At 43.4% G+C, this 22,904-nt stretch overlaps 1 protein-coding gene and 1 long non-coding RNA gene across 2 annotated transcripts in view; one reads left to right on the top strand and one right to left on the bottom strand.

Moving 5' to 3' along the window:
• Positions 1 to 22,904, top strand: part of heatr5b (HEAT repeat containing 5B) — a 70,871-nt gene that overhangs the window by 16,241 nt on the left and 31,726 nt on the right. The window lies entirely within an intron of this gene.
• On the bottom strand, positions 2,323 to 5,522 carry LOC125978566 (uncharacterized). The gene is made up of 2 exons (XR_007485084.2): positions 5,264 to 5,522; positions 2,323 to 4,248 (listed from the first exon to the last, which is right to left on the bottom strand). It is a non-coding gene; the product is annotated as an uncharacterized lncRNA (long non-coding RNA).

The raw sequence follows: 22,904 nt of genomic DNA, 5'->3' as shown, positions 1-22,904 counted from the left end.
GCAAGTCCCACTTAATGAACTTCACTCTATTGGCCAAGTACAGCTCAGATTTCAGAGCGCAACGGTGATTTTCGCAGAGTGTCGTTCAAACCTCAGGGCAGAGATTTGAAGTCGGTGAGTTCTCCGCAGACGAGATTGAAAAGCTCCAGCCGGGGAAGGGGAGAGGTATTCCTTTGAAGAAAGTGCGGCTCAGATATTAAATAATTGAGTTATAGGAGATTAAAGTTTCACAAGCTAATTTGGCTTTCCTGTCACTCTGGGGCTTGAAGTGTCTGCAGCCTGCAGACAACTGGTGAATAAGAGTGACTCATTTCCTGTGTGTGGCTGGGCTGGAGAAACCCTATATCTGTGGCGGGCTCAAACAGGAAGTTCATCCAGGGCACACGCTCCGTCTCTGACTCACAGAGTGCGTGACGCCATTTTTGCTGTCCTGAGTTTTCAGGAATCCAATCTACCATGTGCTCGGGCAACAAAGAAGTACAGAGACGTTTCACTTCCTCTCATTCCCCACCCCTCCAAATAAACACTGAGTGGAGTTGCTGACAGCTTAACTGTTATGTGGAAAGAAGTTCATATGCTGATGCAAGATGTTGCTTGTGCAAGCCTGGATTTCTGTCTTATTCAGACGGGAGGGTTTCAGTTTCACTCACAGTATGCGACGCGAGATAGCCTGGGGGTGAAAGCTGTGTTATTTTTGTCTGGAATACGCCTCTCAAATGATATTGAAACCTCATTTTCAAACACCTTGGGAATGACACTGCCAAAGTCATCACGTAATTGATATGTATGAGGACATATCAACACGAGCGAGCAGTCTTTGAGGACAAACAACAGACTTGGTGCTTGCGTTTGCCAGGAGAGCCAGATGTGTTCCGCAATGACTCAAATCCCTGCGGCGATTGTGAAAAAGAAGCAGGCCATCTATCTGTGGTTGTAGATTGGCAGCAGGCTGTAGATTTGTTGTCTGGAATCTTTGACCTTGCAAAGTAGTCAAGACGAATCAGACTTCAAGTCCATGTGGAGCAGCTGAAGCCTGAACCTACTCGGTGGCTTTGAAATATGAGACGTAATTGTCCACGTGGCCCTGAGCCGACAACGCTTTGTTTGGTGACCAAAAGCACAGAGCCCAAGTTTTTTCTTCTATTTTATCGGCAGATTTTTCTTTGTTGTTAACACAAACTTAAAAATGTCTTTTTCTGGTATTCTGTATTTTTGCTGTTTAATTGAGTGTAGATGACCCTCAACAGGACAAGAGGTATAGAAATGGGTGATTTTGCACAGAACCAACTTTCAAGTTTGGTTCCTGAGATAAAACGTTTGCCCTACTAATGCAGCACTTTCCTGACACCCTTAAAACCATTCAAACTACGCAGTCAGAATAAAGTTTAGCCATCCAAGCTTTACTGTCCAATAATGAGCTAAGCTGAAATGTACCACTTGGTGGAAATATCGGTTGTTTACTTTTTGGTCATTGGACTGTATTTATTTAAAGCAGGCAGTGTTTGGTATCTGGACACCCATCTACCCTTGGAATATTCATGTAATACTCACATCACCTGGGCCAGTGAGATGTTTAGACGTCTTGAAGTCTTGGAGCTCGCTATTGGGGCGTTGTTGCTATGTTGTAGAGGAAAACAGGCTGCTCGTTGTCATGCTGGCCCGAGGCCTCCTGGGACATTGAGCCAAGGCGGCGGTAAGATCACTTTACGGAGGAATATGTTTGAGCATGAGCCGTCGCAGCCTTTTGACGCCACGCTGAAACAACATCTCGTCACGCACGTAGCTTGTGCAAAATATGCTGCTGTATTATTTATTACTTGGTGCTGTCAACTGTGTCATATACATAACACAAACATACGTACATCACAATTCATCAAGTCGTGTGTGTATGCGCATGTGTGCATGTGTGTGAGGTGGGAGAGGGCGAAAGTCATTAACTGTCAAATGCATCATTTCCTCTTTTTAACTTTGCTCGCCAAATAAAGCAAACAAAGGAAAGTTTCCTTTTTCTGATTAAATGTCATCAACTAATTTCATTTAAAAAGTCTTCCTTTGTGCATGAGTGGAACATAAAATGACGTGAACAAAAAGACTTTCCATGTATTACATAAACAGACATTTTAAATTAGATTTCTCAGACATTAGTCAGACTAAATCTCAAAGAAATTTCATCAGTGGAGAACAAAGTATATCTGTATATTTATATACAGATACATGATAGATAATAGTAGAACAAACAACATATTATAAAATAATAAACAATTAATATACAATATGATACACAAAACAAACAAGCTAAAATATCAAATGTAACGTGTCGTGTAGTGTATATCCAATCATTTATTTGAGGAATAAACAAGCATCAATTTCTTTATGCAACTTAGTTCTATTAAAAGTGCTGCTCCTTGGCTGAGGTTAAAAAAGGCTTCCATGAATAAACGATCCAATTGGCAAAGAGTCGACGGTGTTTCTATTCTTGATGAAAACATTATGCCAGCTACTGATGAAGCAGCTGTGTTGGCTAATGCCATTCACCAAGGGAACATTTGCATCAGCTCCAGATAAACACACAGTATTATGACTAAAACAACCATCCCAACAACAAACACAGGGGTGGCCCTCAGCGGGAATCCCCGGCCCCTCACCTGCATCCCCCTTCTGTTCATCTTAATCCGACCTTACAACTCCAATGTTCCTGACACGGGGAAAAAAAAGGCCTTGCGGGCGTTTCCACCAAAACACTTAAAACGACCCCTGTCACTTTACCTCTTTTGCTTTTATTCCGCTAAGATAAAGTCTTCAGTGCCTTGAGGGACGTACGCTACAATAGAGCCCACACATGAAAGAGAGCGCCGTTCCGACAGGTGAAAAAAAGAAGAGCAAACATGACCTGGCAGGGAGTTTTTCCACGAGGGAGCGAAACAAAAGGCCCCGCAGCAACACCTTGGCACCCTCCAATCGCCGCAGTCCTGCCTGCATCTGTTCTCCTGTGCAGACGAACATGCAGGATTGGATGGGCAGGGTGTGTCTCCTCACCAAGGAAACATGTGGGCAGGGTACACTCGGGGTGGAAGGTGTAGGTGCCATGGAAAACAGGTGCTGTGCCATCTGGGCCATCCTCAGCTGATAAAACAGATCTTGAAAACAAAAAATGCACCATCTAGAGCTGCTGCAGAAATTCAAATCGTACAGGTTTCTGGTCCAATCAGAGTTCAGCCTGAGTTGCCATGTCAATTTAATCTGCCCAGGGAGCTTTCAGAATCCATAATGCTGGATGATGCAATAAATTTCAGTCCTCTGAGTGGTTGGTCAAAATAAGTTAATTTTTAACAGGCAGCAAACATGAATTAAATAACATGCATCTCTGATGTGCACAATATATTTCATTTAAATTTTATATATGTTTTCTCACGTTTTAAGATAAAATGTGATGTCATCTCGCTTTTTGTAAATTTGTAATGCTTTCTACATTTGCAATGTATTTGCGTGTAGTCTTTGTTTGACATGCCTGACTGCTGGACCTAAAGGTCACCATGAATACGTTTATACATATTGGAAAAAATAAGTCACACATTCCAGCCTTCTTTTCCACACCCTTGCCGGGATACTTGCCGGAGTGATATTCCACTGTTACGGATCAGGGATCGGGAGAAAACATTATCCTTTCTTCCTTTTAAAATTTACTGCTGTGTTCCACCCTCACAATCAGCTGTGATGTCATACTACTGTATTTACTGCACGTAGCTGACATTGCTATCGCCAAGGAAAATTACTGAACCGAGCTGTTCACCGGGTGGAAATGAGAGCAGCCAACAGGGATTGTAAGTAGTTGATGTCAGCCATCCAAAGTAAAGATAAGAGATGTACATTACTTAAAGCTTAGAACTCATGACCTGTTTTTAGATTCCCAGTATGAATTTTGGACACTAAGCATCTTAATACAGACTCCTTCACGTTCACTTTTCTGGCTGCCAGGTCAAGAAAAGAAAACGGAAAAAAAAAAAGATTGCTAAGTTCAGGAGGAGGCTAAACAAGGCAGTGGCTGTCATAAGCTATCAAACTCTAATAAGGCATAACCCGGTGGTGGGTGGGCGAGGGAAGCCGCTGTTTTCCTGCTATTTCCATTTATAGACTGCACCAATGAGCCCCCTGGGAGATTGCTTGCCATGACTCATGTCTCCAGTGCTTCTGGTCCAGACTGCACCCCCACCTCTTCATCATCCCGAAGCACCACTGCCTTTTCTTGCCCTGCAACACAGTCCTAGTTTATCTTACCTTGCTTTTTGTTTGGTCTACACTTGTGTGCCAGGGCACTTCATTCATGCACAATAAAGTATTTTTTAAGCCTCCACGTAGATGAGGAAATCGAGCAGGGAGTGAATGGGAGGAGTGAAGAGCAAAGGTCACATGATGATGAAAGCATTGTGTGCGCTGAATCACTCCTGTGTAAATAGTAGCTAGAATACAGACGCCGGCCATTTCTCAGAATTGTTGTTGTGGTGCAACGTCAACATGGGGCGGGGCGGGGATGTGAGAGAGCTGGGGGTAGGGAAGGGGGGTTGTCTCTGTCTGCTTTTTTTTAAGCCTGCAGGCTTCATCACGTGGTGAGTCTGTCCTCATCCTCGCCCCCCTCCCCTTGGTTTTATTCCAGTCACGGCAACCACCCCCCACCCCCTTTCTGCTCACCCTCATCCCGCCCCTCTGTGCTCTGTCAGGTCACCCGCCTTGTTTGTTCAGATGGAACACAAGAGGAAATGAAAGCAATAAGTCTACTGTTAACCCGTTCGTGGGACTGCGCCGTGTTTTCCTATGCTCTTTCACCTTATTGTTTCCTTGCTTTGATGATCATTTAATACCAAGATATTGGGTCACATTTGTGCTTCTCTAACACGGTGAAAAAAAAAATCGTCTGAAAGCAGGTTTTGAATAAAAATCCAGGCCAATCTCAGCATGCTCCGCACTGGAAAATGTGTGCGTGTGTGTTGTGTGTGTGTCTCTGTGTGTGTGAGAGAGAGGGAGAGCGCTCACTCGTTTATCCTTTAGTCTGCCACGTTTTTACTTGGTTACTATGCAACCATATGAGAACAACATGCACACCACAGTAGCTGAATCGCCATTTTGGATTAAAGCTCTCTGCAATAATAATAAACAGCCTCTGGCACCGACATGTTGTTTTCCAGCAGCTTGCTGGTGCCAGAATTGAGAATGAACTGCAAGAGCATTTAGCGCAGTGGAAAAGCATCAGACGTCCAAACCCACATACCTTCGCCACTTTGAAGGGCCTGTAATCCCTCAGCAGCTCACTGGCTCCCAGAAACACAGCAGTCCCAGACGCCGCCAAAGACATTATTGCACAGTTATTGCATTGCCTTCGTATGAACTGGAGTATACGCCGCTCACTGTGTTGAAATGAGTCTCTCAGGGGACAGAAATGTAATTGCATGAGTTGGAAATTGTTCCTTTTTTTTTTAAACCACAACTTGGCCACAATCGTTTTTTTGTGTGTTTGCTGGAAGCCCATCCATGTCTTCACATGGGGAAGATTAGAAAAAAAAAACAGCTGCATTGGATTTTTACTGTGCTGGAGGAGGAATGGCTCATGCTTATTTTGAAGAGGCTCCAAAGATTATTTGGTGGGATTTGAGAAGAGCTCAAGTGAACTTTACCCTCTCTCAGAGGCAGGGAAGGGAAACAGAGACGCTGCTGCTGCCAGAGTTATTTGAGGCTCAGTTCAATTTAGAATGAAGCAAGCCACTGCGGTCACATTAGCATGGTGCACATCGCTCATTTATTCAGGTGTTTCATCTCAAGCCGCCGCTTACTTTCCTCCAATCAACTTCTCTGTAAAAAGCGCATGTGAGAGGAGCTTGTGCAAACTGTCCAGGCGCCCTTTTCTTTTCTGCTGAGTTGCCACTCTATGAGTGCTTTGCTCTGTTAGCGTGACATGTCATCATCATGGCCTCCATGACCACGAGGTCTGCTTTCTTGGAAACCTCTTGACTATTTTTCCTGGCAGTGAGCCATATCAAACAGAATGGTGAAAGAGTGTGTGTTGTAATTGAATCCAATGAGCAGGATAAACACGGCAAGGAGAGCAAGGAGCCATGGGAGTTCTCGGGCCCCTCAGGCGCTGCTCCACCCACACCGAGTGTTTATGGGTCCCACACGCTGCTGCCACCTCCTCTACACGTGTACTGCAATGTACACAGAGTGAACAAGTCACACCGTGTTACGCTGTCATACACTCACGACATGAGTTCAGTTGAAGTACTTGGAATAAGACACATATTCCATTATGCTTGTAGCCCATGTTTTCATTTTTTTATTATCACTTTTACTAATATTTGACATTGCTACCTTTTTTTTTAAATCAGCATGACTGTGCTGTAGTTCAACAGAGAGAGCATTGTTCCTTTGACCTCGTAAATGTTCTGGTTGAATGGACAAAAATTCCCACTGATACAAACTAAAATTTAAATAATCTCTTCCCAGAAAAGTGGAGGCTGATGCAATTACAAAATTACAAAAGGGGAGGTAGTTTGTTGCAACAATCAGTCTCAAGAAACAGTCAAGCTGCATAAGTATGTTAAACACCACACACTATAAATGAAAATATTAGACCCCCCCCCCCCGCAACACTTATAATTAACATTTCTTCAATACTTCAATACATATATTTTCAAAAGGATTTGGGATCATAATATTAATAGCTTTGTGTTTCTCAGCTGCATATAATGTGGTCATTTGCTCAAATAATATGTATAATATGGAAAATCTTAGCATAATATGTATTTAACAGTCATATGAGTGAGAATAAAATTGACAAATTTGCTAGTTTCACTTGCGAGGGATTTGGAACCAGATAAAAAACTAAATCGCTTCAATGCCGCCAATTAAAAATCCTATTTCCATTCATTTATTCCATTAAAATGTCATCGCTTTCATTGTAATTCTCATCACTGCTCACCCCCTATGGCACCACTGATATTTTCTTGATTCAAATGATCAAATATGTTCGCAAAGCTTCCAACTAATGAACAGAAATGCAATGTTTAATAACAAGTACTGCTTTATTTTTGTGCACTTATTTTTTGCAAATTTGAAGACCAGCCAGCAAAAATGTAAATAGTCCCTAGTTCATGTCAAGAGTATCAATTAGAGAAAAAATCTTGTGGTCTTGGTGGATAGAAAAGGTGGGTTCAGAGGTGTGGGAAAGACGGGGTCATTTAAGTAATCTATAGCCATATGCATGATGCCATTTGGCCCTGGGCTATATCCAGGCTGGACCTCAGTCTCTGTGATCAATCGTCCTGGCCTATTTTGACGTGGCAAGCATGACAGGCAGATTGTGATGAGGGAGCCAAGACTGATTGCAGGTCCGGGTCAGGCCAGGCATGACACAGGCCCAGAAAACAAGAGTGCGCTATGGACCGCCCTGGCTAAGACCCTAGGGACCCCAGGCCCCTGCAGGGCCTCTGGACGCTTCCTGCCTCTGCCATTCTACCGACAAATCCAATCCCTGATCAAAGGCTATAAAGAAAAAGGGGAAGAGAAGACAGGGAGTGAAAAGGGTGAGGGTGATTGACATGCATGTTGGTGGGGAGTGGGGGACAAACCCCTCTTTATCTGACAGCTGCTCAGGCCCGGGCACCTGTGTGCCTGCTGCCTCCTAGGCACGCCAAGCTCCACCCAAGTGCTGCCAGTGCCAGACCCCCCATGAAAGGTTACCATGGCAACACCCCCGGCTCCTAGCTAGAAATAAACAACCTTTCAACCCCATCCAAGAAGGGTAGACGATCCGTGGTCAGGCTAATGTTGCACTGGCACTGCTGCTGACATATATCTTTTTTATCTCCTCTGGCTAGTTGCCCATTTCATTTGTACGTGTACACTATCTGTTGTGTGGATGTGCATTTCAGAAAATTGGAGGAGTGCAATTTGTAAAGGCAAAAGAGATAACATACATGCACGAGGCATGAGGCAGTACACACATCGGACATGACCTCTGCTGTAGAGCAATTACACACAGCAGATTAAAAATCAGCTATCGCTGAACAGATGTCCCCGCTCTTTCTCTCAGTGAAAATGCGTGTGTGTGTGTGTCTGTGTGTGTCTGTGTGTGTCAGGGGCATCTTATTACCCCTCACCTTTGGATTGGATATGTCCTCTCTGTTTAGAATCCACACACGGAGAGTAGAAGACAGGGCTTGTGGTTCTAAGCGGAACTGACATCCCATTCATTTGAGCTGGTCAGGGTCTAGTGTCTACCGTCTTAGCTTACAAGGCTGATAGCACTCGCAAATGAGACTGGCATGGCTCCAGCAAAGACCACTGCAGTGGATCGCTTCACCAAGCTGCACGGCTCAGCCTGCACCAAACCCTCAGGAGCATATCAATGTTGGACAAAAACGTGCTGCACATTTATACACGGGGTGTCCTGATGCTTTTCACAACTGCTGTTGTGAGGCAAACGCTTTGTAAGACGGATGCGGTAAAAACGCCTTTGTTCTCGCATCTCGTTGTCATGGCTGGCCACTTACCGAGCGGCAGTGATGCTGCAGGATGGGGAGGCAGTTGCCATGGTAAACACGCTCGGAGCAGAAGGGATGCTTTGTGTGGGTGACACAATTGTCTTCATTCATTTTCTTGTCAGTAACAGACAGACACTCACGTAGTCACGAAAATAGAATTATTTACAGTGGGTGAGCATGACAAACATACTTACCTTGTCTCACTGGATGGATGTGTCGCACAGCTAAAAGACACACTCATTCATCATTACAAGTTTGCCCAATTTCAAGATCCCCTTTCATTTGAAACTGTTACTCTTTAACGGCCATGACGGCTTTGATGCTGATTGTGGGGTTTTTTGTGCAGGTGAATGATTGATACTGGAGGGTCGCTGGTAAACATACAACATGGAGGAACGAGGTGCGACTTTTGATAAATGAGTCGGTGACGAAACAAGGCCATGACGGGAAGCTATTTCTGTTACGCACCTCGAGGGACAAAACCTGTAACATATTTATATGTATGGAAATGCAGTTCAAAGCGTTTCCTAGCACTCTGACTTTATTCACGTAGTCCTTTACAGATCTGCAATTGCTGTATAATCTGCCTTCGTGCATAGCTTGATCTGCATAGTCCATTAATATTCCAATCAGGTCCTCGATCAGATAAAGGGGGAGGGACAGACTCCCCTTTATCTCTCCACACGCCAGCTGTGCAGAGCTGCGAAACATCCACACGCGCTGTAAACGAAGCGCCGCAGACATATTCATTGATTCGTACATGCGGGCAAACTTATATAAGTCTGCAGGCAGCCGGCTACATCAATATTTCATTACATTCATCCCGCATGATTTAAAACGTGCACAAGGCTCTCGCACTCTCACTCTCCTTCTGCACACTTTTGGAAAACAGAACATGTGGGGAGGAAGTGAACGCCTGCAGCTATCACCTCCTGCACTCAGGTGCTTGTTGATATGCTGTTGGCACCCTCAACAGGCCCCGCTTTCATAGCCCACTCATCCCCCCTCCTCCGTCATCACACAGCACCTCATTTTCTTCGAGCGTTTCTGCCACTCACGCCGCACAGCACCCTTGTTTAAAAGCAGCAATGAAGCGGTAGTTCTCGCTCCATTCCTGAGGGCTTTGCTTGCTCGCAGCCCCTCTGAAGCGAATACTGTAGCAAGACGAGCACAGAATGGACAATGAAATCTGGAAGCCTCAGATTTTCATTCCCGGTGACACACTCAAGGTCATTTAAATGTTGTCGCTGTTGTTTATATGGAGGGCTGCATGAGAGCATCCGGCTCCGGGGGGGGCACTAAGCCATGGTAATTACATGCTACTCGTCACACTTGCTTTGGCTCTCCATGCTGACCGTTGTTTGCAAAAAGGAGAACAGCTTGTGTGTTATCTCCAAAATGATTCACACATCAGTTCACATGGACTCGGCATTTCCTGGGCACAGATTTACTTCATGCTCATGAAATTGCGTAGGGCAACATTTACATATGGGAACCATATTCGGTTGTACAGTATTTCTGTGTTGTTGTTTTTTAAAGCGGATTTGAACAGTTGCGTAAATAAAATGGGTAAATTGGCCAAGGTCCAGAACAATACTACCTTGTTACTTTGGTTCTCAGGAAGCGACAAAATCCACTTCCCGCAGTGCCCTGAAGCTCGGCAATGTGCTAAACACGCCATGTCACTGCCTCAAGGTCATCATTTGATCATCACAAATATAGCAGACAATTACAAAAGAATCACGTTAATGCAGAAACAAAAAACAATTTATGCGGAAGGACAAGTGGGCTGGGCTGTGAAGTGATTCATCGGGCACACTCATCAACAGCTCTGTCTCCTTATTCGTGAACAATGAAAATGCTGATGAGAGCCGCATTATGGGGAATTTATATTTTGCTGTCTAAACGTCTTTCATGCTCGAGACAAAGCGCTTTGCATTTCAAAGAGTATTGTTGTTATTAGGATTGTGTATGTACACTGTGTTTGCAATTAGCAAATGCTAATTGTGACGCTTTGACAAAATTACAAAGCTGTCTTCCATTTGATTATTTTGTCATTGTTATCATCTTTTGTCCCTATTTAATGTTTACTGCATCATCTCATAGCTCACCTATAAAGGTGGATATGAATTCTAGTCACACACCATGCTGGCGATGAAGACTCCATATGAATAGGATTCATTGTATTTTTATGGAGGAATCACATTTCAAAGCAGGCTCCCGTCTCTCAGTTGCCATGGAAACAATCTAACAGAGTTAGTGAATGGATGGGGAGGCAGAGTGACTAATGGAGAGAAAATGTAAGCACTCTACCCCTAAAATTCAACATCTAAAAATTAATATACCACCAGTAAATCATTTGACTTAGGAACACGCTATTAAATTAAGTCGATGACGTCATTGATATTTTTTCAGCATAGTACAACGGTCCCGAACACGGAAAATCCAGACATTTTTTTGTGCCATAAACTGGTTTCACGTAATGACCGAGCACCTGAAGTGCTCTGGATGTAATGAGGTGGGAAATATTGCAATCTAACACAAAATGTTCGACATGCCATGTTGCACTTTTTATTCTAATATGTCTTCTGATGCTTTGCTGGCCACTAAAGGCTATTTATTGTGCCATTCTGAGCCCTGCAGCATTTAGCAGAGTGGCAGGGAGACGGTTAAATCTTGTGGGTGGAAAACGAGATTGTCTGTGTGCAGCCGGTGTGATTGAGACGTCCTTGTGTTAGGAACACATACTCCACCCCCACCCTGCCTTGAGACGGGGCACGGTTGTGGCTAGTAACCATGGTGACAGCCGGTCTTACCTGCTTAAAAGGGGAAAGAGGGCAGCTCGTGACTTTGCGCTTGGGTTACTCGCCACGTCGGACAGAGGGAGGTGGGGGGGAGGGGATCTCACACAAAGGCCGTAGTGTTTTCTGAAAGTCCATTCATTCCTCAAACAACCACATGAGCAAGCAGGATCAATAGTTGCCTGATTAGAGTCACTGGATATTATTACTTGCCTTCCAGAATTGCTTTTTTTATGACCCCTTGGTCTGTCTCATTTATAAATACACATGCGTAAAGAATCATTTCCCAGTTCCACACAGCATGAATAACCTATGTCCCTGTGACACACATTTACCTCTGCCTCATTCTGCAACCACACAGCGAACACAGTAGACGGTGCTTTCCCCTGACATCACCGTTGATTAATTGTAAGCATGCAAACCACCATCAGACATCAGACAAAATGTCTATAACCTCCATAGCTCAAGTTTACTCTCATTAGGCTTGTCAATTTAGGACTTATCTTTTGGTAGAGTCGCAGTACAGTGCATAGCATCTTGTCCTAGTGTGACATCAAGAGTCCCTTGAGTCTTTATTTACACACTGACTTAATATCGGATGGCTGATTTACACAGAGAAGTAATTAATTTTTGACGATGATATGCCGTTTGTTTGACAATAGCAATTACATCTTAATGAGGCGAAAGCTTAAGTCTATGCAGATGGAGCACTAAATTCTTTTTAAGCCTCAGTAAAAGCCAGTAATGACAGTCTACACCTTCTTCTCTTGCGTCGTTTTCAATTCACAAGTCACTTGATGTCTGTGTGTGCCCAATAACTGAAGCATTTTTTCAAGAGCAATGCTTACATTCTGCAGACCCAAAACATTTTTGTTTGCAAGATTTTTTTTTTTTTTTCTGTGACTAGAGCATAGTGAAGACAACATTCAAACTGTACATTTGCCCCCTGTTGAGCAGCTGTGCAAATGGCCCCTCGTCTCCCCTAGGAACAGGCCGACACATTCCAGAGACGCATCAATGGGATTCGTTGTTGTGATGGAGAGAGGCTGGCAGTGGCCAGATTTGGAAAGTCTGTTGCTATGGTGACCGCTGGAAGGGCCAAGAGCAGCTTTAGCCAGTCAGCTGATGTCCTTTGGGTAAATCCTTTCAAACATGATTTGCTTAGGCTCCCTCTATATTTATTTATTTCCCTTTCAGTGCAGGAAGAGTCACCCACGCTGCTCTCATAAAGAGCATGCGCCATTTTGAAAGGGCAAGTGAGGTCATATGTCTTGAGATGCATCACAACATTAAGAATTTGATTAGATTTTTATTTTTCCCAAATAAGCACAATAAAAAACAACACAGAGAGAAAAAGGACAAAAAAACAACACACTATTTTAAAAAGCAAGTTGGAGAATGCAGCAAAACGTAACAATTCCAGTCCCCTTCACATAACGTCAATAAAATCATGAAAAGGAGAACCACAACATTCATGCTAGACAGACATCTAACTTCATCCATCACATTCCAATGATGCCTGCAAAGCGGCTAACCCATGCGATAGTAATAATATGTGACTGACATGACTTGGTTACACGTGCAATGACTCGATACAAATTGCATGACACTTAGTAGGGATTCAACTGAATCATTTTTATAGAATCATTCAGAATATTTTTTGTTTATATTCTGTTGGTATTTTGAATTTTGGAGGGAAAAGTGAATCAACACTCATGAGTTGAAGTTCTATACCCCACTTCCTTGTAAAGAGGCCCTTTGTTCCCAAGATGACTTTTTGCTGTGGGTTAAGCTCCACATTAAGCAGGTCACATGTTGCCTGTCTGTGGATCAGGCCAGTGTGAACTGTGTAGTCACTGTGACCTGTTTGAGCAGCTTTTTGTCCTAAACAAAGATTGCAACAGTACGTATACGTGTGCAGTTTAAATGGAGCCAGACAAACAGTAAGGGGACGGTCATGTAGTGTGGTCAAGTTACTGTATCCCCCTTGCTGCTTTGTGCAAGTTAATTATTCACCACGTGGTCTGACCTCACCACTATTGAGATGGGACTGATTTAATGCACTCTTTGCTGTTTTTTTTTTTTTTTTTCTTCATCTCTAGAAAGTCATTTTTGGAATACCTATCACTGTTGCGCTCACGTCATGTGTATGCAGTGGTAAAGTACAAAAATCTTGTTGAGCTTGTTTGAATGTTTGAGTAATAGTGCATGTGATGTTCATTTGCATGGCGCCTGTGAAACTCGGGTCAGTATTGGTGCCGTGGATAATCTGCCAGCGTCACTGTTTACTCTGTAAACATGCTGGGGGAATAGGTGTGTCTGCGTGGTTTTCGTTAAAATTGAAGGTTAATGGTGTCATCACAATATGATGCAATTGCCTGTGGATATTTTAAGAGCTATTTAATTCATTTCTAATCAAAGACCTCAAAGAAATTTGAACTGGAGCAGGTAAAAGTTAAACTAGGTAACGTGCTTTATGTGCATCTATCAACTAATCCGGTTTACCTTACGTTGCTCTACTGCCAGTCGTGGGAAAGAATGCGCTTCCTCTACTGAACTTTTTGCCTTTTGTGTGTCCCAGGGCTTTGTATGTTGAGGTGTCGCTGCTTCTCGTGACAGTCACGCCTACTATGTGTCATCTGATGATTGTGTCGATACTGTAATGGGAAAAGACTCCAAACAAACTGGAACTAGATGACCTCATTTGCTTGGGGAGCAAAACCGCAGTGGTTTCACTTTACAGTCATCATTGTGCTCCGAAACGATAATTAGTGTGAATGGCATCTCAAATGACCTTGCGGTAACTTCACATTGTTTAAAAATAGCAGAAGAAACAAGAGCACCCAGGGTGCACAGAAATCAATTAAGGGCTGTCAGCAAAACTGGGTTAAAAAAAAATCTACGTGCACATTTAGCCTGAGCTGCCCCGAGTACTACGTAATCTTCTTGATTTTCACAAGATAAGTCTTGTGGAAATCAGTTAAGTAGTTTTTGTGTAATCCTGCACACAAACAAACAGATTACATATGAACAAACTAGAATGGCACTAGGAATACAGACCTACAAAGCTGAAAAAAAAAATCCTGAACATGACGCTGTGATTTGTTTGAAAAATGACATCAGCTGCATTTCAAAATAAGATTCAAAAATCACACACCGGAAGCGTTTTTACGTAAGCTCCATCTGGTAATGCTGAGCACTCGGTTGAGGTTTGGTCGGCCTCTGCCGCATTTGGGCCCATTTAAAGTAATGTTACTCAACCATAGGCAGCTGCTTTCCATTTAGTGGCATTTTTCTTGTCTCCCCAATGGCAACAGCACCCGCTTCTCCCCCACGTTCTTCCCCCTCCAACCACCACTATCCCTTCTTTCTTCACGTCAATCCTTGGCAGGCAAGTTTACACTCTGATTTTCAAAGCCACCCTGTTCTCCGTCAAATGTTGCGTGGCAACATCAAACGCTCCGCCGGACAGAGCCTGCCTGGGATTCCAGCGTGGTGGGCGGATAATTGGAGGCAGGCCTCAGCGGATCTGGCAGATGCGTGATGAGTTTTTACTGGGGTGTGTGTGTTGTGTGTGTGTGTGCGTGTGTTACTTACGCTTTTTTTGGTGGGGAGCTTGTAGGGGTGGGAAGCAGGTTTAGAGGGAAAACACAAGGGTTTTCTTTGTTGTTGTCCCCTGATCCCTCCCTAAAGCTGGCCACAGGAGTGTTTTGTTGGCCCTGTGGCCAAGTCAGGGCCGACTGTGGCTGTAAACATCGCATGCAGTCACGATATCTGGACCCGCCATGTGGAATTTGATGTCTAAGGTCTGAGTCACAAAGACTTTTCGTTGCCGGCTAAATCGAGTCTGCCTATTTTTTTTTTTGTATTTGTTGCCCTTTTTTGTCACTTTAGAAAGAAGCTTTCTGCTCTTCTTACTTGTCTTGGGGTTGACCGCAGGTTTTGATGGAGGTCTGTGCGGTTGCTGTCAAACATACAGTGATTACAAAAACTTTTAGGAATTGCCCCGGATGCCCTATACCCTCCCCCCACTACAAACGCAGGAATGCTACATTCTTAGTTTTCCTGTCCATCCATCATTGAGCAAGCATAACAGCGACCTAGACCAGTTCCTCCCAAGCTGAGGGTGGGCTTGCATTGAGTGCAGAGGCAGTGGGGGTCTTGAGCTCAGGAAATTATTTGACAGAGAGGGAAATGGACAAAGGAAAAAAAAAAAAGACATCCAGACAGTTCCAGGAAAAAAATAGAATTAAACACAGCCCTCCCATGTTTTTGTTAGCATCCCTCAGGCACATGCAGACAGTATTAAGTTAATTTTTTTTTTTTTTTTACACGCAGGAAGGCAGTGCAGATGTTCCTGAGAGCTGGCTTGCATTTTCCCTGTTTTCCTTCAGCTCGTCTGTTCCCAACTCTTCAGTGTTGCCAAGGTGCTCCCTTACTCGGCGCTGCCGCTTTTGTTTTTCCTATAAGAGCGAGTGCTCCAACAGGAGGGTCATCTCCAGGCCAGCTCCAAATGAGAAATAGTTGGCCGGGTGCCCTGGCGGCCGCTCAAATCCGCCCTTTTGAAAAGATTACTGTGCTGCTGCCGCCGCCTCCCGTGGGCCATGCCAGATCTGCTGAGGGGAGAGGAATGTGCAGGAGGAGGGAGGGAGCCACAAAGTAGGGGGGCACATTTCATTCGACCTCTTTCCGAAAGTTTTTCTCATTACTTTTCTTCTCTCTTTCCGCCACGCATTTTTCAATTTGAGGCTGCACACGGCAGACCGTAGGACGATTACAAAATAAAATCCTACTGGGGTTTTCCACGCCTTGACAGAGTCTTCATGGGCTGTTTGCCTCCTCAAATTGTCCTAGGCCTGCTTGTTTTTGTTTCTTAGGGACTGGTGATGAATGATGGATTGGTCGAGTTAAAGCCTGGGGTTGGGCTGCCGCAGGCTATCTCTGCTGAGCTGCTTTGCCTGATAGGCTGCTAACTAGGGAGACTCCGAAGCAGGAGCAATAAAGTTGATTTGTGGGGGCATTGCGAAAAGCCCCAGACGCTTAGGAGAGGTGTGCGTGTCTCCTTTGGCCTGTCACGATCAATACTACCCCACCACCACCGGGCCTCACTGCCTCCACCGTTTTCCCTCTTAAATAATGTATCACACACGTACACAAATAGGCTCCAGTCCCTCCCATTCACAGCAGGCGTGATTACCATTAGCCATGGCCATGCGCTAACAATGAAATGCAGACTCTGCATACTCCAACACTAGTCTTTACCCACAACCACCGCCGCCAGTGGTAATGCCTGACCTAATTGAAAAATCTCACATTGAATTTTTCTGGCTCGGATTACACACGCCTAGTTTCAGATGGGATTAACCTCAGCGAAGAACTATATTTAGCAGAACACTGAAGATAAAAGGCATTGCATGAGGGCATTGCATGAGCTACGGTTGACGTTCATAAAAGCTCACCCTGAAGGAACGTGTTGTATTTATGAAAAATGGTTGCCACAGTGTGTGTGGAATGGTATGTCAACAAGGTGTTGCACAAAAGAAAACAGCTTTCGTGTATTATAGTTTTCTGTTTTGTAAACATGTTCCTGCTCAGATATCATTAACCGCCGATTGCTATGGAGCGATGAGGCCTTGGTGGGTGGTCTTTATCCGAGAGTCAGGAAACAGAACCAGACCCATAAACACTCCACTTACCGCAGAGGAAGCCCCCGTGAGTGCCGACCCCACCCAAAGTGTCTGTAAACATGCGCTTTTTCCCAAAATGAATGACAAAGATAAAAACGGAAACCTCAGGCAAATTTCAGCCTCTTGCAGCTTTTATGAGAGCAGCTGACGCACAGACGGCCAAATTGTGGAGAAAACAACAAAGCGGCTCGTTCGGTTTAATTTGTTCCAGGAAACATCGGCGTGCATGCAGGCAGAGGGGCGCTATCAGTGAGTGTGCTCCACGCTGACACTAGAAGCATGTGTTCCTGAGTCACATCGTCTGCTTAGCAACAAGCACGCCGGAGAGAGTGGGATGCAGCGACTTGATTGGGGGAGACAAGGACCCTCAGGACATCAAGCGCTAATTGCAAAGCTGTTTTCGCCTCCATTTTACAAACATTCACTTGGCCAAAAAAAGGCTTGCGTAACAGGGTTTTACAGCCGGACTCCTCCTCTTCAGCTTGTCATTTTATTTCCAGCTTTCATGCACATCCTCTTCCTAGCAACGCCATCTAGTCTTCTCTGTGATACAGCCAGAAGTAAACAATTAAAAGAGTCAGATCATTTTAAATTTCATATGAAAAACCACACTGGAATTCAAGTCAAATTCACGTTGTTAAATTGCAATGCCGTTATCTTGCAATATAGCTTTGATTCGGACTCATTGTTTATTAGTATTATTTTTTATTTCAGTGTGGCTCTAATATTCCTCTGTATGTTTTGGTTGTGCAGATATCTGTCAGTGCTCAGAGGCGGCTGATAGAAAGCTTTTTGAGCTTTCATATTCAGATATACAACGCACTCCACACCCACACATAATTGTACAATGAGGGAAAACAAAAAGGAAACTTGTTGGGATCAGTAACTGGCAAACACATACAGACCAACTGTTACTTTTTATTTGCTTGTCTTCCAGGGCAACAATTACACACACACACATGCACAAGGTTTTAACTGTTTGTCACGGTCAAGCAAATCTTGTCTGCAATACTTAACTATCATACAGGGAGAGATTGGTGATCTCATCGTATAAACATGTGAGTGAACAAATATTTGTTGCTACCGGGCCAATTGTGTTTTGTGTGTGTGGGGATATCTTCGCGTGGGCTGCGACATGAGTGAGAATCAGACATATTATTGTGACTATTGTGTGACTTTTTGTTCAGCCAGGTTTCCACACTTAACACTCAGGGAAACAAAGAGAACTTATGTAATGTCAGTGTTACTCAACTCTGATTACAGTCTGTCATGTGAACACCAGGAAAAGGATTGCACTGTGTGCCAAGGTTTGAGTAGGGAACATCTGCTTTTGCGCAAAACTACAAATTTATTTCCTGCAGTCTCATTGATACAGAAAACAATCCATGTATGGCAAATGTGATTATATTTTTTTCCCATTCACTTTGTGCATGCATGCATGTATGTTCTTCTGTGTGCATATCATCTGTACACACTTGTAATGTGCTCTTAATATTCAGATGACTAGAGCTGACATCCACGATCAACCTCAAGTTGACGCCCAATGCACTGAGTATGTTCTGATGTTTCGTGTGCCTGCTTAGCCAGGGTTGAAGGGAGGATAGTCCAGAAATAGAAGCGTTTCATGAAAACATCAGAATGGGGAATCATTCTACTGTAAAGGCTAGTTTCATAATCGCCCCGGAGAAACTGAGGCTTGTCTGTTCCATTTGAGCTCCCTTTTGCACCAATTCACTTCTGCAGCTCAAATGTATTTAAGCTAATGTCAGCTCTGAGTATTCATGCCCTCTTATCCGAGTCTTTTTCCATGTCAGGTCACGTTTGTGATTAACAAAGAAAACCAAATCTGTGAACAAGGTGTGGTTCTATTGGGATCATCGACAAAATTTCACGTCAACATTTTTTTTCTTTGTTATAAATCACTTCATCTGAGTCAGTCTATTTAAGATGATTTTGTATGTGTCACTCATGATAAATGCAAGTCTTGACAGGACAGAGTATGTTTATATCAAAAAACAGACAGCACAATCAACTTCACTTTGTTATTGGTATGATTTATATTTACAGTACTTGTTTTTTGATTGATTTCAGTGTGTAGGTTTCCAAGGTGCCCCCTTGTATGATCCTGTATTCCCAGGATCCTATGCTGCCATAGGGGTTTTGTGGTCTGTTCTTCCGAGGATCCTATATCCCCCCCCCAATAGTCCAATGCTCAGATGATGACACACTATCATGCAGGTTTCATGCTTCCATTCTCCTGTGCTTCCCCAATCCTATGGTCCATGTTGAGAGTCTAGTTTCAATGATATTTTATCCTAAAGATCTTTGCTCAGACTGTCATTCTTTTGTTCCCTGATTCTTGTTCTACCAAGCTGGGCAGTATTTCCCAAGGTCCCATTGGGAGGTTCTATGATCCACAGTTCCTCTTTTCACATGCAAGGCTGTCTCCATACCACATGTTCTCAAAGTAGTATTTTCACAGGCTGTAAGGCATTAGCTAATGGAATCATGTTCATGCCCAAATGTGATGGATGGTTTAGAGTTGTTATGCCTCCAGCAAGGCTAAAAATACAAACAAATAATATGGTCTCAGGGTACTATGAAAACTGTTCACGATGCAGTTTTATGATATGAGTACTTCCATATAGACGATGTCTCATAGGAATGACTACCGTAATTTCCGGACTATAAGTCGCGCTTTTTTTCATAGTTTGGGTGGGGGGGCGACTTATACTCAGGAGCGACTTATATATGTTTTTTTCACAAATGTTTACTTGATCATTAAGACATCACTTACTTACAAGTATAGTTGACCACTTCCCATGTTATTTTTAGTATAGTTGATCACTTCACATGTTTTTATATCTTTATCTTGAACATATTCAAAACATAAAAAATAGAGAAAACATCAAATAAAGCAATTAACACTTTAAAGCACCATATCCAAGTCCACTGTCTGCTGCATGTACACTTGCTCTATTTTTGCTCCTCTTATATTTATTATTATTATTTATTATTATTTGGCCCGTTCTCAGCTCTTTGTTTGTGTTTGTCACGTTAGCATGCCTATTGTTTAGCCTGTTGTTGCTATTTAATGAATTGGAGTGACACCGATGGTTTTATAAACATGTTATTCATGTAATAGTTGTGCTTAATCACTCTATATGTTACGTCAGGCCCGTTCTCAGCTCTTTGTTTGTATTTGTCACATTAGCATACCTATCGTTTAGCCTGTTGTTGCTATTGTTTAGCCTGTTGTTGCTATTTCATGACTGTTTTTGGTGTGGGATTTTGTCCTATAAATTGCCCCCCAAAATGCGACTTATACTCCGGAGCGACTTATATATGGCTTTTTCACTTTTTGGGGCATTTTATGGCTGGTGCGACTTATACTCCGGAGCGACTTATAGTCCGGAAAATACGGTAAACACGATGGCACATACTGAGCTTAGTTCCCCAAGTGCAACATTTAATCACATGTTTCAGTACATAAAAGAAGAACTGCTTTTGACGCTCAACATTTTACACATGACGTTATTATTGCAGAGCCGGTCAGAAAATTACACCAGAATGTCTCTTCTGAGCCAACATGATGTCCTTTTCACAATATACACATTGTGAATAAGTAAACTGACCAACGCCTCAGCTCCACACGTTAAGCACAAAATGTGCACCGATGTACAGGGTATACTGTGACGACATAAACGCAACCCTCGGGAAGCATTGACATCTATTATTCGGGAATAAACCCAACAGTGTCGTACCTGAACACGTTCAGTGAATGAAATTTCATGAACTCGTTCATATTTTGGACGAAACGTGAGATTTTTGTGAATGCGCTTTCAAACTAAACGCTTTCTGGTTCGTTGGACAAACAAGTTAAGAAAAAAAAATACTAAAACAAAAAGTTAGTTAACGCAAATATAATGTCACTTTAAATGCTTTGCACATTGAATCCTTTATTTGTAAATCCTTTATTTCCAAACATAGTTTGGCACCAACAGCAGATGGTTTGTGTTTGCATATTCTGGTCCACAGTCACGTTTTTGTTTCAATTCATTAAAGAAAAAGACATTTCGATCCATATACTTTTGTGAACTGAACTTTAAATTAGCTTGTGTAGAAAATGAACTCTCCCAACACTGAAACCCAATAACCATTTAAAAGAAATCCGTTGATTGGATTCATTCATAATGCCAAATCCAGACCTGCCTCCACCCACCACTTACCCAAACAACCTGCCAAATCAGGCCAACCTTTTCCAGAGCACTGAATCAATGCATTTTCCAATCAATAGTCTTATTCGAGGCACAGCTGAGTGGTGAACAAAGCAGATTAGCTATGTCTCCTCAGCATGTCTCTTCAGGTTGAAGCGTACCTCACAAAAGGTCACTCATCACAAGGTCAGTGTGTCTATGTGGACCTGCTGTTTGTTGTCTCCTTGGCCCATTTGATTAATAGATTCATACTCTGGGACGCATTGATCAGTACCACCCACTTGCTTGGATCGATCAGGAACCTCATTGATTTTTAGTAATGCTTAACTCTCATATGGAATCATGTTTGCATCACTGCTGCTTTCCCGGTACGTAGTTGAAGAACCACATGCTAAAGACACGGACAAAAATGCACCCCCCCCAAAGAAGATCAACAAACCAATATTATACTAACAATGTCATTTTACGTTTACTCATACGTATGTTCTCAAGTATTGAAACATACAATAGTTGAGTTGGGTTTCGTTTGGGAATTTTCTAGTATTCCAAAGATTGCCCTCTAAAGGCTTAAGGTTCACTGAGTTCAGTGTGTGACTATTTGTGTAGTGTGAATCAAGCACAGTCATGTTTTCCAAAGCTACAACATGCCTGTAGGGTCACAGCTCGGGGTCACTTTTGTTGCTATTTTACACCCAAGCATGTCTGACAACTTGCCAAAAGACACTCAGGACTCTGTGAGTTCACAGAGGGAATGAATGAGGTGTATTCATGCCCTAAGGCTCCTTCAATTTGGCTACCTGGGTTCCTATAAATCTTTTCAGCAAGTCATGTGCTTACACTGATTAACAAGACTGTTCGCTAGAGAGTACATAGGATTACCTAACTGATCATTTTCAACCATCAAATGCAGCAAAGACTGTGTAAGCAAGGAGAGGGATAACTGATGGTGGACAATCACGGGAAAAGGACAAGATAAATAAGTGGGCTCCATGTGAAATCAGAGATGACTGTGTTTACTTGGGAGGGGGAGGTGGAGGAGGGTGGAGACCTTGCCATGTGAGACTCCCTAGCTTAAAAGATGAATGGGTTTCTTTCGACATGTCCAGAGAGAGATATAGGCCTCCACCACATGAATGGAAGGCTCTCTATGCTATAGTCTGCACTGAAAACCAGCACTAATAAGAGGAGTACTGTTCCGGTTAGTTTTGCACAAAGACCACCTATGCCCGTGAGGCCCCTGATGAGTTGAAGGCGGGAGTGGAGTCGAGGCCAGGGGACTACGTGATGACTAAGAGTCTGTGAACGACACTGTACTCGACTGTGTGATTAATGGATGCAGCCAGCATCTTCACAGATTGGCCTTCACCCTGCACGCTGAGCTCATCAACCCCCACACCCTCGTCCTCCATTACGGCGTGCAGCAGCCGGCCGGGATGTATTCTAAAAACAAGACGCATACTTTAGCATACAGACGATTCCCTTAAGTAACTTTAACTGTCATTTGGGTATCGTTTTTACCGAGCCTGCAGACAGAGGGTATCGATCCTAACGCTTATGCCTTGTATGCTGGCTCAGGGTTTATTTGCAGCTGCCGTTACTGGAAATGAATCCCTTGTGCAATCTGGATTCAGCTGATCCAATTAAACCCTGTGAATAATTGATCTGACT

Source organism: Syngnathus scovelli, chromosome 12, assembly GCF_024217435.2.
Source record: "Syngnathus scovelli strain Florida chromosome 12, RoL_Ssco_1.2, whole genome shotgun sequence".
NCBI lineage: Eukaryota > Metazoa > Chordata > Actinopteri > Syngnathiformes > Syngnathidae > Syngnathus > Syngnathus scovelli.
The sequence above is the reverse complement of the archived record's forward strand: the minus strand, read 5'-3'. Positions and strand labels throughout refer to the sequence as shown.